At 36.2% G+C, this 16,848-nt stretch overlaps 1 long non-coding RNA gene across 1 annotated transcript; it reads right to left on the reverse strand.

Annotated features, from left to right (window-relative positions):
* Positions 1 to 4,753: 4,753 nt before the first annotated feature.
* Positions 4,754 to 16,160, reverse strand: LOC121421243. The gene is made up of 2 exons (XR_005970950.1): positions 15,718 to 16,160; positions 4,754 to 9,730 (listed from the first exon to the last, which is right to left on the reverse strand). It is a non-coding gene; the product is annotated as an uncharacterized LOC121421243 (long non-coding RNA).
* Positions 16,161 to 16,848: the final 688 nt, after the last annotated feature.

Consider the following 16,848-nt stretch of genomic DNA (forward strand, 5'->3'; position numbering starts at 1 on the left):
GGTTGCTCGGCTTAAAATGGTGACATGTCATTAATTCAACATCTGTGTAATAATTTACCAATCGGTTTCCGTTCGTGCCAACAATAACTAAACATATCCCTTTTCATTCTAACAACAGACTTTTGACAGAAATAACACGAACGTCATCTGTGACGTTTTTGTTTCCATGTTCAAACACACTAAAACGCTATCTCTTCAGTAAATCTTGCATTATTTCCACGATACACACACTCTCCATACATATTAATAGCTTGCCTTTGCAATACCATAGGCACTTTTGCGAGAGAATACGACTTTAAGGAGATTTAGGAGATTCACCCAAACCGATCATTCCGCCAACACGTTTTCCACCCCCAGTTAATACATTAACACACCATTACTTTCTGTCCATTCTAAGAATAGCACGAATACATCGGGTTTCCCACATTGATGACGTAGGGAATGACCTGAATACATAATGTAACCACTGACCGTCTATAGGCCTATTACATTTACTGCTTTTTACCCGTTCGAGAAACCAATCGTAAACTATGGATTGAATTGGACAGCAAGCCTATTCAGTTTCCCGCTATATAGCTTTAGAAATGACATTTTTTTACGAGTGTGGAATATAGGCCTATATATTATTCGTGTTAATGACATGAAGAAGATACGAATCTGCAGTGAAAATCATAAATTTATCAAGATGAAACACCATAACCATGGTGAAAATTTCACAGGGCTATCTTACGACATCCATTTAGGCCTATGTAGACAAGACGGATATACTATGCCTAAGTATCAATACGGATACGCTTTATAGGGTAATCTCTTAGATTACTTTCCAAAACCACGGCATCGCGTCTACGAAAAGGCATCTACATCTTCAGAAGATTTCAAGTCCAGCAATCGAGATGGAAAAAGGAGACGGGAGACTGTGACCACCAACATTCTATCATGGTGACGTCATCGTATATTTGTGTACTTCCCCTCAAGAGTCAATCGACAGCTTCATTCGCTCTTAAAATTCTAGTCTTTATTCCAGGTGTAAGCAGAAAAAAATATCCCGTCTCTACATGTATGTGAGTGAACCAAGCCAATAAATTCGAATAAAGTAATATAAAATCAAAGGCCTACACAGCAAAGCGCCGGTGTTAGTTTAATACCTGCTTTGTACCTATGTCGGTCCACACCAGAGCGGTGTTGAAACAACACCAGTTAGGCGTTGGGCTAACACCAAATTTGGCATTTAAGCAACAGCAATTAGTGTTAAACCAATGTCGGTTTGATTCTTAACTGGTGTAGTTTCAACACCTCTCTGGCGTGGACCGATACTGCAGTGTATACCCCCCTGAACGAAATATCAATCCGTTTGACACCTGAGAGGGTTCAGTCTTTGACTGTCACCTCAGACCAAAAATTAAACCCTTGCATCAATATACGACAGTGATAAACCTTGCAGAATGGAACGAAGACCAGCGATGACACAAAATCAATGGTGCAAAGTTGGAAGGAGGATGCGTCTTTTTATTTCCACTGGACTTGGTGTATTCAAGGCCAGGAAATGCAATTATTGAAGGAGAATATAGGCTAACAAGAGGGCCTATTAGAGCTAATTACCGGGTTTGTTTGCTATGATTTCTGTGTGGGGGAAATCTTGTTACGAATTGGCCCGGTGATTATTACAGCAAAGAAGCCGAATTCTAACTGAGTTAGCACTGCAGAGCAAATTAGTTGGGTGCGAGGGATGGGAACCGAATTCAGGATATTAAACCCTAACTGTCAACTTAAGACTTTGATGAAATTTACAAAGAAATGTTTTTTTTAATCCACAGCCCTGGCAAACCGAAAGCGAGAATTACAAAATGTACGTGTACATAATAAAACAGAAAAGCAAATACAAAGTAATTAGTTCATAAAAATCAATATTTTATCTCCCTTCCCTTCATACTCTGTATGTAAATGTACACATTCAACAGCAAATATCGAAACATTCCTTATTCAAAATAAAGACATTTAGTGTGTTCAACTATAATTCTTGGCAAAGGTGTGTCATGAGCATAACTACATAAATTTATTAGGGACAATCCCTTGTATATGCTCTTATCACTCAGCAAAGCTTTACTCTGGGGGTTAATAACTCTCGTTATCCCGAGGTTAATATTCCTCTAATTACCGTTTGGCTCATAATAATGATTATACGACACTCAGTAGCATAAAGCATAGCTTTATCTCCATCATGCGTACACAGTTACCTAATGGATCATTTACTTGAATTGAATTTTTATCAAAAGGCATTATTACTTTATGAACTCAACGTCTTTGACTTCAAAAACACACAATACAAAGGTCACCTATTCGTGGAATAAAGAATAATTGCATTTTCTGTTGTCGGGGTGAAAGAATGCCTTGTATTATCACACGCTGCATGGTGCTTTGCAAACTATATTATTCAAACTTTCGAATCGTGGGTAAATTGGTATGACTCGGTCGCACTACCCCAAAGCTCCAAGCAAGCCGAATGCAAACAGAAATAGCGTTCATAATTATATTCGCCAGTGTATGCAGGGAAGACGTGGAATTATCGATGAGTCATACATCTAATAATGCAGTGTTCGCTCTCACACATGGCGAGTCTTGAGTGCAAAAGTGGGGGAAGGCATGCAAGGCATATCCAGCATCAGTTTACCGACATTATTGACTTCTGTTTGGCTAAAACGAACAACTACATTTATCTATTCCAATTAATTAATGCACTCTTTATTAATAACCTCCGAAATGTACCAGTGTGTTCACACTGACATCGAAATGACAGTGAAGCAGTTTTCACAGATAAAGCATAATGTTGCTCATATGTATGATATCTTCATTTTTTTCTTTTAAATTTCGATTTGGAATGGTGATGCATCCCTCTATAGATAATCAAGACCATGGGCGTACAGAGGGGGGGGGGGGGGCACTTGTCCCGCCCCCAATTTTTCACGAGTAAGAAAAAAAAAAGAGAAAGAGAGAGGGATAAGGGTGAAATATGATATTGCTTTCAGAATAATGTGTCAAAATCTATCACAAACTAGAATTTTTGTAATAAAAATGTTGAAATTTTTGCTCGCTCGCTTGTAACTGTTTAGTAATTTTACGCGAGACGTCATATCGAGCCCCCTGAAATTTTTTGCCTCATTACACCACTGATCAAGATAGTCATGATTGTCCATTTCAAAGAAATAAAGCTTTGCCAATATAAAAGAGGGGAGGCATTGCTATCTTTGTGGGAAGATACAGTATAGTTTACAATCCAGATAACTGCTGTGCATGGAATGATAAAAGTCACCTGCTGAGAATTGGAACCAATCTTACTTCTCATCAGGCAAGACATGACGAATGTTTCTCGTCTTTACAGGCAGTCTTGAACAGTGGCGTAGTGAGTCAAAACATTTGAGGGATGGGGGGGGAGTCAAAAAGTCGGATTCGAGCGGACAAAAGTATGAAACGAGAAAATTTTGACCGTCCGAAATTGAAAATTGTACCTTTCCCTTTCCTTAAGAAAATGGTACATTTCCCTTTCCTTTTTTAAGTTTATCATCATCATTTTTTTTAATTTAATTTGATTTTTGTATATTGTCTTTTTGTTTTTTATTTTTTTATTTATGTTATTCATCTATTCATCAATTTATTATTATCATTTATTTATTCATTTATTCATCAATTCATTATAATTTTTTATTATTTTAACTATTATTATTATTTGGGGGGTAATCCAGTACTCCAAAGACCCCCCCCCCATATGTACGGCAGTGGTCTTGAAGATAACAAACGTGCTCATCTCTAAACCAGGTGCAGGTGGAGTGGACAATGGAGATCCCATGACTAAGGGACACCATGTCAGAACAAGTGCAGACAGACCACTGATTTCCTTGGTCATGGTTTATAGCTTAGATCACGGGTAAGGAAGTCCCTGGCCAGCCCCTCTTTGCAGGAATAGTTGTGATCGAACGCAACTCTAAGAATCATGATCAAACTTGATTTCTAAACCAATTAATGAGGGAACTGTGATTGATTTTAAAAGTTATATTTATAGTAAATCCAACTGAATCTCTTATTGCGACTAGCTTCCGGTCAAAGAGGATAGGCCTGAAGGATGAACATACGTATTTATATTTGTTATTATCACCGATTATTCCCAACTCCCTGATTATATTATCCATATTCGGATTAAAAGTTCAATTTAAACGGAGCTTTACAAAATTTTGTGGTCTAACTGACAGCCTAACCATCGAATTTTGTTAATACGCTATCATTGTGCTCATTTTATCCGATTTCCGATATGATAAGTTTATGAAAGATCTACACAATCATCATTAACGTTATGCTACAACATAATTCATACTTTTAGTTTATTCTATAAATTAGCTTCACCTTGATTGTGTTATATCATACACATATAGGCCCTACATATTCCTTTTTGTGAATCATCAAGAATCACAGTATTATCCACCTTGATGATTTCAATGTGAATAAATTAAATTGAAACGATTCAATTACTGCATTAATTCATTATGTCAGTCGCGGAATATCAACATGGTTTACTGTATTAGCTTTTACCGAAAAACAACAACAAACAATGATACTGTACATTTCTTAGTGTTCATGTCAGCCTGTAGCATAATTTGTAAGGATGATCAGATGATCAGCACTTTATTGTTGTTAATCGGCTTATTTAAACTCGGTTAAACCTATAAACCGAAATCAATGTTTCACTTGAAGGAGCTCTGTTTAATAACTATTCGATCACACCAGGATAAGAAAAGGTATTCATCCCTTATATGACTACAGACATAATATTTTGAGGAAGATTCGTTAAAGGGAAGTTCCCCCTAACGTACAGTTGGTTTTGATAGTAACAGGAATATTCGCGAAAAAATATGAAGGTTTGATGAAAATTCATAATTTTGTTTTTATTTCGTAACGTAATATGCGAACAGCTCCCCTATATAACACACAGGACTAATAATTCACTAATCTCCATTTCTTTTTAGTGGAACATGAATATTTTCTCATAAAAGAGGTTATGAATGAAGTGTAATGATAATACATCCACAGCACACATAAAATCACTTCCATTTTTTTAAAGAGAAAATGAAACTTTTTGGAATTCAAATAACCTGGCACATGGAGGAACTGCTCGCCTGTGACGTCACAATCTATATATTTTTTCTTATAAAACTAATAACTCCGTAACAATTAACTCCAATATCATTTTCTTATCACAACCAAGTTATTATTAAGAGTGAACTTTCCATTTAAGCTTGTAAACAATCGTCTGCTTTGAAATAAAGATGTAATCATCAAAGACAGGAAACACAAATCTTCCTTTGTAAGGCTGTGAAGGATTTACTAATCCAAATACTCATCATGTCTGTTCTAGAAGGTGAATGGACTCTGAAAACATTGTATGATTTCCTCTCATTAGCGATGACGAATGTGTTCTTCTTCTGCACATTATTTATCTTCGTAGCTACAAGAACCATCTGCCAAATATAAATCGTATGGGAGATGGACGCATTTCATCAGATTGGGTTATAGAAATGAAGGTCTCCGCCTACAGCTGGATGAATCTGTATAATAACTCTTCAAAATAACGTAGAGAAACACGCATTTCCTTCATGATAATTGCCTTTATAACTATTCGTTAAAATACATTTGTATCAATCAAACTAAGCTGTCGTTTGTAAGAACTAGATTGATTTCAATGGAGGACGATGGAGGATAGATGAACTGAAGTTTTAAACATGTATTGTATAGGAATTGATTGACAAGTCAGAATTGATGGCATGTATTAAATCATTTTTCAGTTATATATTATCTCGAACCTTAGAAAAAGTCACGTTTAAACGTCACCATTAGCTGATTAGTACAATTGGTAGATAACGATTATTTCCAAGTACTAGAGGGAAGTGAATAAAATCAAATAAGTACATTATAAAGCTGCTATTATATATCTTGTATATTGTATGTAGGCCTATATAAAAAATGATCTCGTGATACCCATAAACTAACACGTTTCAAGTTTTAGGTGTATTATGTTTGGATATATGTGTGGGGATTCAGGTTATTCCATTTAAGCTTGTAAAATCGGAAGTTTTGCTCGAATATCCTTCCCGATCTCTTAGCCAAAAATTCAATTTGCTGGCACAGAAAAAAAATCCTACAGTATCGAGGAATATACCGTATAAGGCAATTTCACCGCACAGAGATTTGCATGGTCGAAGACTACGTGCCATGTTTTATTGTTTGTCATATTTCAAAGCAATTAAAACATCGAATTCGTTTCTAGAACAATAGATACCTACAATATTTAAGACAATTATAAAATATATGATCTTACGAGTTGCAAACTTTCTCATCATTTGTCAGAGTACGGTGACAGATATCGAATGATAAACGATCTAATTTGAAAATATTGGGCTCATAGTGACAAGAACTAATTTTTTTCAAACATCGTATCTCCACACACCAAAGAAAACTACTTATCTTTCTCGAGTTTCCCTATTTTTTTAGACGTTAACCCACCCTCTTGATATATATTTTGTTTGACATAATGGGGGGAATCGACAAAGCATTATTTTGTAACCTGGAGAGGGTCAATTGTAATTCTAAAGTATGAAGGAAATTGTAATCACTGATATCGTACGGGATAATAAGCGTATATCCTCTTCCAATTTACTTAAATATTTCAAAAATACTTATTAGCTGCCTACACTCACTCACTGCAAAAGTCAGTGTCAATACCAGCCTAGTGTCTTACATGAATTTCACCAGTTTTATTTTGGGCTAACATCAAATAGGCGTCTAAAACAACGTCAATTCTGGGTTTGATTCTAAACTGGTGTTGTGTCAAAACTTCGAAACGTGCATTTTTCTTATACATGCATAAATCGGTCTCGAGTTAAATGCTCTTGTAGTGTATTCGACGATGAAAGAACATTTCCTTCCTCAGCACCTGCCTGATTGGAATCACTTCTTGCCCAGACGGAGGAGGATGACGAAGATCATTACGGTTTAAACTGTTGTCACAAGATATCAGCAGTAGCTGTTTTACATTAAATACTGCCAAGATATGATATAAGCTCAGCATATTATTGTTGTTTTATTTGGAAACAATACACTCTGGAGTTAAAAATGTAATGTTAAATCGGCAATTGAAACTAGGTTAGAGTGACATTTTTTTTTCCCCACATGTTATATCCAAACTTGCATGAAGCTGAATACAATAATGTAAGTGTTGGATCGAAAAATCAAAGTGGTAAAAGCAATATTTGGAAAAGGTGATCAATCCTAAAATATTTCAATTGCTTATTTAACATTTCATTTTTTATCGTCAATGTACGAGGGTATATATATACATATACGTGCAAACGTGTTGCATAAGTTTATCTCGATCGACATCATGTTTACAGTTCAATCTACAATAATATCTTTTAAGATAAAGCGAAATCACTCTAATATCAAAGACGGAACGTGCCAAGACTTGGAATAAAACATTATAAGGTTGCCATAAGATGACCTTATTACTAATAATCACATCACGTTTGCTTTGCCTATCTCGTTTATCGTCCCTTATCTCCTTTCTCAAAATAAATATCCCATGCGATGAACACGAAATCGGGCTGCATATAGTTGTCACATTGGTTTATGAAAATCTTCAGTAGGCGTATATCTAAGCTGGTTAAACTGTGTATTAAAATGATCCTTGCATTTACAAATCTGTGCTACTGCATGTTACTACACAGGAAGTAACTTGCTCCTTACCCATTTTTGAAAGAGTGGGTTTTTTCGGTGTGTCGAAATAACGAATTCGTTGAGGTTATTTGTTTGGCATGCATGGATCTCTTTCAGAGTGGTGTTCTTTGTGAGAGTGAGGTGAAGAGGATTGAATTGGAACGAGGGATTGATGTAATAATAGAAAGAGATCGTGAAAATGGCATAATCCTGCATTCCATTTATAACACAGTCACCGCACCCAAATGAATGTCGGAGACGAACTGCATAAAACTACCAGTTCAACACAATACATCAAAGGAAAACTGTCAGTGGTACGCTTGGACTTTATCTCCCATAATGTATTTTAAAACAATCAAACAAACAGCTTCGTAATGCCCTTCTGGAAAAAGTGCCTAAAAACACTTCATGTGATTACAGCGCAGTTTAACCTAAAAACAGGGAGAAGTATTTCTATAGACTTTATAATATTGGTAGAGAAACTCCTGAAAAGCTCAGTATCCAACTTCTACATCTTGATCTTGAAAACAAAATGATGTACGCAAATAATGGGCTAAATAAACGTCAGTTTGTTTTTGTCATGTTTGTTGATGAAACGGGATCTATTAAAAGTGATATAGTAATGTTCATGTGCTTCACTGAATACACCCAATCATGTTTTTTTTTGCTCCGTTCTTGAGTAACGTCATTCACGTGGTTTCTATAAATTGTACAAAAAGTGAAGGTGTGTATGCCTTCTATAACCCACAAAAGATCTGACCATCAAGGTTAGTTGCCCATGCTTAACTATTGTACCTCTTGACTAATATATTGAAGCCCATTTTTCGTCTTCAGCAATTAATGTTCATATTATAAATGAGGATGATGATGAGAATAATAAAAATAATAACAATAATAATAACAATAGCTAGTTTTTATATAGCGCTCTTCCCATAAAGGCTCAAAGCGCTAAATAAATGCAGATCGACCTACAAAGAATTTGTCTTTCAACTTTTATGAATATTTTGATTTCATTCACATAAAAATCTTCCACGCTTAACATTTAAAACCACAATACGTGTGCTTTAAATGTAATTTGATTGTAAAGAAGAAAAGCAAAAAACGACGTCACCAATCAAAGACCCCCCCCACACTAATACCACTTTGAATCAACCGAACACACATTTTTATCAACCTCATATATCCAACAAAATCATCAAATACATGTCAAATCAAGATCTATGCTCACCAGTTCTCGTTTGAGCCAGGCTAATGATTCCCCGATCCCTTCGGGTTTCTGTGTCACCGCTCTCGTCATTTTAGTATAGGTATCCTTGCTACTTCCAAGTTTATGTGGCGCCTCTTTTGGTCCAATCTCGTCTACCAAAGATCCACCCTGTTTCAGCAATGGTCCGCCACCAAAGCCGGTACCAACTCCGCCGCTACCAGTATCTCCCACGGGAATCGGTGCTCCAACTCGATACTCTAACTCGCTACCATAAGTGTCATATCCTGCTTGTTTAATCCCGTTAAACGGAGACGAATGGGTTAAAGTTCCTCCATGAGAGTGATAGTCCATCGAGTTTGGGCAGTTCGGCTCGAAATTCGAGAAATCCTGGTTACTTTTGTGCATAGAATAATGTGTGAGTGTAGACGATACTGGCATGTCTACTCTGTCGTCTGCAGCCGTGCCCCGAATAACAAAATCTGTGTGTCGAATATCGTCCGTGCACTGTGTTTGCGTACTACGGTCGACAGTGCTTGACTGAGATTGTGGATTTGAATGTGCATTCCACGACTTGCTTGGCTGACAATCCCCTGTCATTCGTTGATGAGAAGTGCGCACTCTGTTGGCCGATAAAAGAGGATCGGTGTCACGTTCCTTTGAAAGGTCGAGCTCAGGTTGATGAAACTTTCGGAGTGTTACCGGTCGAACAACACGGATTCCTAAAGTGTTTGCCATACCAAAAGCCACCAGAAGACCAGTGTTTAATGTCTGTAAATCGGAAATTAAGGAGGAGGAACAATGGAAATGAAAAGAGTGAAACAATATACAAAGAAATCAATTCAAATAATTTGTTGTGAGGATTAAAAATAACCTATATTTTTTATTATTATGTTAGGACTATCATCATTACAATTATTTTCATTTATTTATTTATTTCAGTTTTATTTACGCAGGGTAGCCCTTTCAGTTATAAAACTGATTTACAAAGAGGCCCTGCAACGATAAAAAGAACATATACATATTTTACAATGGACATATAAATAAGATACAATCATACAATAAAAATAACATTAGGAAACGTATACATATAAATTAAAGAAAAAAAAGGATCCAAGTGGGGTCTAAAACTAAGGCTTCAGCTGAAAGAATTTACATTTAGTTTTGAATGCTTGAAGGGATGTTGAATTTCTAAGGTTGGAGGGAAGCTTATTCCAGAGGAACGGACCATAATATTGAAAGGACTTTTTCATAATTTCAGTTTTAGGTTTGGGAATAAGGAGACTTTAATAATTATGGCTATAATAAATGTCCTCCTCCTCATCATTACGATCATTATCATCATCATCACCACCACCATCATCATCATCCTCACCAGCATCATCACATGTCATCATCAACAACTACTACATCATTATTGAAATAAAAAGTATAAACTATTGGCTTCTACTGCAGTTGAAATAGATATCGATTTTACAGTCTGAAAAAATCAGATTATCTTATTGATCCAAACATACATCTTTGAGCCTATATTGAGTCATAGCAAAACAAAGAGATCAATGAGAGAGGATGTGAGAGAGACAGAAAGAGAGAGAAAAAAAGGCACGGACATACATGCGTGTTTGTGGCGGAGGGGGAGAGACAGGGGGAAGGGGGGGGGGGGTGAGAGGGAATAAAGAGAGTCGATAATTCCTTGGCCGTCCAAGAAGTGGGGAGATAAGAGCAAGGGATGGAAGGAGAGAGAGAGAGGGGGGTGACATGACCCTCCGAAAATGAATGAGTTATGACCCTCCTTTATCTTTATGAGAGGTAACGTTTCCCAAAAGAGATCAATTTTCTCCATGATTTCCCCAACGCTTGAGCTAAATGACATAGAGAAAATCAAACCAGCTAAACAAAAATATTGCACATACAATAAAAAAGGTCGTGAACTTTTATTTGATTTTCTCCTATTCTCGCAAAACAGTTATGCACATAATGGGCTATAGTAATCCACTTCCTTGATATTTGTAAGTTGTAGTAGATGATCTATTAATGTGCAAGATATTGTAACAGAGGGCCAGCTAATTTTATTTTTCTTGAATTGTGTTTTAGTTTTTGTCACGTATTGTTTATTTCAGTTTTACTATCTCTAATTGTATTATTTCTCACTTTTTCCCGTTATTTTATGTCTTAATTAATTTGGTTGTTAATTCATTACTATTTTTTTTACTTATAATGTACTTTTATGCCATGTATATTATTTTGTTACTGTTATTGTGGTTAGCTTTCAGTTTTAGAGATATTTATGTCACACGTATATTTGGCACAAGGAGACCCGAAGCCTTCATTTCTTGCCCAAATGCAATCACCTTTGTTGCGTCAATGTATGTACAGAAATAGACAGACGAATAAGCATCTTATCTAATGAGGGAGCAAATGACGTCACACATGCAGTATATACAGTATATATTTTGTTTTATATTACATGAAATGCGAAATATTTCAGCTTTACTTCAAAATTAATACCTTTTCATTTTGTTCTACAATTAATTTAAACTATATAATCTTTAGAACATAGACTTTGATGGAAATGTGGTTGCCTAGAATTCACAGAAAAATCTAAAATGACCAAATATCAAATTATCAAATCAGTTTAATGCCGATTGCTAAAAAAAAGAAATCAACCATATCCGCATCTTCCCGAAAGAAAGCTCTACAATCAGACACATTCTCTCAAATATAATAATCAATGGAGTTGTGGGGCCCCGGTGTGGGGCAAACATTCCAAGAGAGCCGAGTTTGTTATAAGTTCACTTTTTTTAAAAGGCGGAACGAGTAACTGCTCAGAACTAAAGCAGTGAAATTTGTGTAAAAGAAAGCTAGAAACACCAAATAGTGAAGGAAGTTCGATGAAAAGTTTGTTGAATATATTATGGGGAGGACAAACAGCGCGCCATTGAATAGTTGAATTCACAGAAACACAAAATAAAGAATCAAGTTATGACCTATAAAAAAGTCAAATTACGTCTTCAAGCATGTTGCATTCAATGACGATTAGCAAGAGACAATAGTGAGACATACGGGGAAACATACAAAGAAAGAAATATAAATGGAAATAGATTGCTTACAAGTAGCGCATGCTTTATTCAATTAAGTAACCGAGAATACTTTAGGAAATGACGCAACATAAAATTAGCCATATTTTCTACACTGTTTAATAAAAAAAAACCAATGCTGTTTATCATATGAATCGTACAGTAGTTGCTTAAACAGTTTAAACAAGTGTTTAAAATCTCAAACAAAGTTTGATATCTAATATTCAATTCTCAATAAATTAAGAATGGTTAAACTGTAAGTTTAACAACTACTGTGCAATTCATATAGTAAACATCGTTTTTACTGTGTTAATAATAAATTTTTGATTAAAAGATTAGGACTAATTTGCCATAATGTGGTGATCTCATTCGAGAGAAACGTAAAGGAATTCGATCATTATTTAGATTACAAATTACAGGAAAACTAGAGGGGGCGCAAGATTACAACACAGAAATGGTGGATACTAAAATGGATTTTGGTGCATTCTGGTATTAACCCGTCGCTTACGGGAACCGGGTGTGCCCTGTATTATCTCTATGGGAATTACAGAATCTCGGAGGCAACGAGTTAACACAAAAGTATTGAAATTTTGGTCGCGCATGGTATCCACTCGTCAATGTAGGTGCCCCCCCGGGAATGAAACGGAAATGTAATTTTATGTATTCCATTTTGTTTCTAAATATAAGATAATACTTTTGTCAAAATATTGATGCCTTGTATAATTTTCTGTTATAAACGACCTACATTGAAACGCGAATTTAGTGCCTCTTCCTAAAGGGTCTCAATTCAATTCTGGGACAAGTCCAAAAATGCTGTTCTATCCAGAAAGTACCTTTCCTATATCACTTGACCTTTACGCCCATTTCAACCTGTCTCCCTCTCTTCATTCATTTGTCAATTCCTTTGATCAAGAACCGCGTCTCTTTTCCCATCACCATCTATCATTGCCAATACGACACAGTAATGTGCATTATAAGCACTCATTCTTTTCTACAGGTATCTCTCCCCCTCCGTCTCTCTCCATCTTCCTCTCTCTCCCTATCCATCCCACTCTTTGTGCGGTTTCTCTCCGCTCGTTCTTTACCTTTCTCCCTCTCAATCCCTTTTTTTCTGGTCAAAGAAAATAATTCCTAATCCAATTCCGTCAAGAGAAAAGCATAATCAGGAAAAGAAAAGAATGTTTACTTGACAAAAATAAAACAATAACCCCCCCCCCCCAAAAAAAAAAACATAGGAAACTGACGGAATATCTTTCATTTTTTAGAGTAATGCTCCGTTTTCTTTTTAGATATGATTTTAAAACACAATAAATTAAGATGCTTTTTATAGGAGGAAATTATAATTTGTTAACAAATTTTCGGCATTACTCCTATTTGTTTAAGATCAGTATGCTCGATCTGTAATGAAAATCATAAGATCAGTATGCTCGATCTGTACTGAAAATCATAAGTCAGAAAAAAATGGAACCAACGGGATTCGAACCCGTCATCTACTGCTTTCCGGGCAGCGACTCAACTACCAGGCTATTCTGGTTACGGCTAAGCCACGATGAACTGGAATTCCTTTTTTTCTGACTTATGATCTTATGATTTTCATTACAGATCGAGCATACTTATCTTAAACAAATAGGAGTAATGCCGAAAATTTGTTAACAAATTTTAAAACACATTTCAAAACAATTTAAGCAGAATAGACCTAAGATGCCATCCCCCTTTTTTGTTTTACATTTCCACAATGCCCTTTTACTTGCATGTATGTATCCCCCAATACAATTTCACGATCCCTCCTCCATCGACTCAATCTCATTAAGGAGATCAAATTCATTTTGACAACCTACTCCCTTTCGTAATAATTTACCCTTTACTGCTTCCTTTGTATCTTTAGGTCTGACTTTGCCCTTTTTCCACAGAAGTTTGCAAATGTATGTTTGTATTCCCAATAATTTCCTTCCTCTTCATTGAATTTTGTTTCTATTCCTGATTACCCACATACATCCTGCATCGCATTTCTGTCGATGTGTTTTTCCTCATCATTTGCAAATTTAATTTGACGCAGACATCTTAAACCATCCAGTTTCTCTTCTCCAATTTCACCGATGCTTTTGAATGTTGCTCAACTCCATTATCATACCTTTGAATGACGAAAAAGGAACTGAAGCCGTCAAACCTTCATCCCATTATTTAAGTAGGCCTGCTCATTACGGTAATAATATATTCAATATTTTTTTAGGTGAAATTAAATGTCTAAAGTCACGAGGGAGCAAAGAATCCGACCTTTTTACAATGAAAATCTAATTGTATGAGAGATTCATTCTTACCATTTCTTCTTTTATTTCTTTTCTTTTAAGCCAACACTTTATTTTTTGTTATTTTGTGTATTTTTTTTTTTTGGGGGGGGGAGGTGGACTGGCCCAGGGGCCCTCCGCAACTGGATAAACAAATGAATCAATCACACTTAGCTAGGAAGAAAAATAGGAACCCCACAAAAAAAGAGAGGAAACCAGGATAATGGACATGCCGATCAAAAGCAAAATTCATGTAGGCCTACATTATACACATAGAGAAAAGAATACCAAGTCATAGTGACGCAAAAAAGAGCAAGATATATCTCTCCTTTCTTGAAAACGAGAAGCTCCGACCATTCCTCCCTTTGAACCTCTGATCACCACATAGCCCAATGCACCCCTTTATAATTATTCGTCTTATTGGTAATCCCATATTCATGCTTCCTTGCACCTTCTACCACCGATCGAGTCTCTATCCAAGCCCCCCTATATTTCATTAAGTCGTTCAGGTAAGGCGAAGTGAAGAAGAGAAAGGTACCGATTCCCAATCACCCGTGATGTTGGGGCTGTTGTCACCGCTCATCATGATGAAAATTCAGCATGGCATGGGCAAAGAGGCGCCAAACTGGGTTTTTATATATAATACATTCGTATATCTTCTATTGGAATTTTTCTTGCGAAATTTGAAAAGAAATTTTCAAAGATGTAATATGTAAGAATCATATCTCTTTCTTGTTCATATAGGGGAAAACGGAACTGTTTCGGTGTTATGTTTATAACTCTGTCCCTACCAAAATGAATGAATAAATAAATAAAGTGCATTATATAGGTAAACATGATTATACAGCAATGGGGTAGAAATACATGTGTAAAAATATGGTATCTATCTTGTCAATAGGGGTTCTTCCAGGGCCCTGCATGGAAACGATTTTTTTTTAGCTGGGGGTGCTGAAGTTTGACAAGCGAAGCCAAAGAGAAAACAAAAGAAGAATAAGGTTTTCACTACATAATGACGCTTATTTCTGTGCCGAGAAATTTGACAGGCATAAAAAAAAAAAAAAAAAAACTAGAAGGTATCGCACTTTATGTCACTGTGATCAGTTGTATTACAAAATGGACATATGGCGTGGTTTTATACCATGATAGCAAATCTCTCGTAACAATGGAATGTGATTATTTGCCGCACATTATTCACCATGAAACCACTACTGACAAACTCATGAGACAGAAAGAAATCATCAAATATCATGATAAACTCGCTATTCCACTTCCCGTGAGATCAATGCATCCTTTTATGATACGACAGCCCACTTTCCCGGCAAATTTGACACCAGAACGGTGATCGGAAACCGCTTAACATCCTACTTCATTAATCATCAATATTACGATAACTTACCTTTAGATCTCAAACCGTTTAAATCTTTCCCCGCTCTGAAAGTTGTGGCTTATTTCCAAGAAAACATGATGACGACCTACCCTCCTACCAGGAGATAATAACGCGCTGTGCAAGAGTCCAATTATTCCAAATAAAATTCATTTTTCTCCCGCTCTGTGTAAAATCAACCTCAGTTCCGTTACAACACCAACAATAAAATGTCACATGTCGAAAAGGGAGGCATATAGAACCTGAATAATGCTCCAAGCAATTTCAATTCCAATGGCCCCATTGCTTGAAGATAGCTTAAATATAGATTTTTACATAGTAGGTCCTGAAGGGACAGCTGTGTTTTACCCGCTCAAACCGAGTTGGAGCATTATGAATGTGCGTACGTTAATTATTATTCAGTTCTGCGCATGATGCAGTGGGAAGATGGGCACGTTAATAAATCCCGCTGTTTCTCCATCACTATACTGCGAGCGACAAGTGCAATATTTCAACGTTATCTTCCTCTGTAATCATATCAGGAGAAGAGGGCTATCTAATCCTCACATGCATGTAGTTCTTTTAACATGTAGTTCTTTTAACATGACAGGGGATCGGGGGCTGGAGGAGGTAGCCTGCACCGTGAAGCTCCCTTTAAATTTACTATTTCTTTGACAATGTCTATATTTCGTTACGCTAATCTCGAAAAAAAGCAAAATTTCTTTTTGAAACTCCATGTCAGTCTGAATTTCGTTTACTTGTCTGGTGCATGCCTTCTACATATCTATAAAGAATTCAGTTTGTCGGTCAATCATCAATCCAACAACATGAATAGCTTCAAACAGATCATGATTAAATACTTCTTTACTTTTATCAGATCTATATTATTCAGGAACGGTGAAAATACTAATATATACTAAAAACTGATTACCAGTTTTATCTGCCCGGATAATACCAGATATTCCCGTATTAAAAAAAAATGAACCCCAAAATGCGATAAGCAGGTCTGGTACGTGACAAGGACGATTTCATAATGAAAGGAAAGCGTGCTCTCACCGAAGGTCAATGTACTTTTCTTGATCAATATTTCATGTATACCTCGATATCCTTGGTAGAAACCCTGTAGTGTCATCAAATCTCGTCTGTTACGATGATTATGAACTT

The sequence above is a fragment of the Lytechinus variegatus genome, chromosome 1 (assembly GCF_018143015.1).
Source record: "Lytechinus variegatus isolate NC3 chromosome 1, Lvar_3.0, whole genome shotgun sequence".
In the NCBI taxonomy this organism is placed as follows: Eukaryota; Metazoa; Echinodermata; class Echinoidea; order Temnopleuroida; family Toxopneustidae; genus Lytechinus; species Lytechinus variegatus.